The sequence below is a fragment of the Triticum dicoccoides genome, chromosome 2B (genome assembly GCF_002162155.2).
Source record: "Triticum dicoccoides isolate Atlit2015 ecotype Zavitan chromosome 2B, WEW_v2.0, whole genome shotgun sequence".
In the NCBI taxonomy this organism is placed as follows: Eukaryota; Viridiplantae; Streptophyta; class Magnoliopsida; order Poales; family Poaceae; genus Triticum; species Triticum dicoccoides.
In genome coordinates this window covers 822,522,044-822,523,405 of record NC_041383.1, presented here as the reverse complement: position 1 = coordinate 822,523,405, position 1,362 = coordinate 822,522,044, and the positions used below count along the sequence as shown (strand labels likewise).

At 38.9% G+C, this 1,362-nt stretch overlaps 1 pseudogene; it reads left to right on the top strand.

Moving 5' to 3' along the window:
• The window catches only part of LOC119366633, a 20,909-nt pseudogene that overhangs the window by 15,214 nt on the left and 4,333 nt on the right, over positions 1-1,362 (top strand).

The following is a 1,362-nucleotide window of genomic DNA, read 5'->3' as shown; positions in this document are numbered from 1 at the left end:
CCCCTCCCCCCGGGTCGCCCATAATGACTAGCCTAATGAGTTTGCTCCAATTTCTAGGTTAATTACACACCACATGCAAATGGAACGCAAAGCTAGTACTATCAGAAGTGACCTGGAGCAGATGTTACTCGACGAAACTACGGAGCCCAAGGTCCTGCCATTATCACTTTTGGAAGACATCACAAGTGATTTCTCGCATGACCAGGAGATTGGAAGCGGTGGATTTGCAGTGGTTTATAAGGTAGTAAACATGGCACGGGTGTTCCAATCTTAATCACGATCTATCTGAAAACTCAAACCAATGACATGCTAACACTTGTGAGTGGCAGGGAATTCTTGGCGATAGGGCGGTTGCCGTGAAGAGGATGTCCGATGCTTGTATGGATGAAATGAAATTTCACCGAGTGGTTAAATGTTTGATGCAGGTAAAGCACAAAAATGTTGTAAGATTTCTGGGATATTGTGCTGACAGACAAGGAAATATGGCAAGGTACAATGGAAAACTTGTCATGGCAGATGTCCACCAAAGATTGCTTTGCTTCAAGTATATACCTCAAGGGAGTCTTGATAAGTATATCTTCGGTAAGGACCATGTTGTCTCTAACTTATATATTTTATTTTCTTCATCCATGTACCACAACTTTATCTCTTTATTTGCATCATATAACATTATTAAGTATCTCATATTATACACCTTGTTTCTCATGTCCCCTTTGTAGATACATATCGTGACTGGGGAACATGTTATGAGATAATAAAAGGGATTTGTGAGGGTATACAGTACCTTCATGAGAATCAAATTATTCACTTGGATCTAAAACCCTCGAACATAATGCTCGACCAAAACATGGTACCAAAAATCACTGATTTTGGCCTCTCAGGATGCTTCGACGAAAATCGAAGTCGACATTACACCAAAACTATATTAGGAACAATGTAAGCTAGCTAGATTACCTTGAAAGCTCAGTTTTTTTGCTACGTGTTTCAAATTACACTCTCTTTGTACTTGAATCAATCATAATTTTTATATTTTTCATACAGGGGATATTTGGCACCAGAACTCCGCGAAGGGGGTGTAATCTCATCTAGCGCCGACTTGTATAGTCTTGGTGTTGTTATCATAGAAATATTGACGGGTCAGAAGGGGTATCAAGCTATTGAGAAGGTAAGAATAACATATGCCATTATTTAAAACATAAAAGCTCAATTTTCTCTATTTGGCAAAGAAGGGTCAACTTTGAAAAAAAGCTGGTCATGTTTGTCCTTCGGCGTATTTGTTATTACACTTCAGTTTGAGATGTTGCATAATATAATTTCTTGAAGCACACCTAGTAGTGGAAAGCAAAAGTTTAGTTGCTAGAG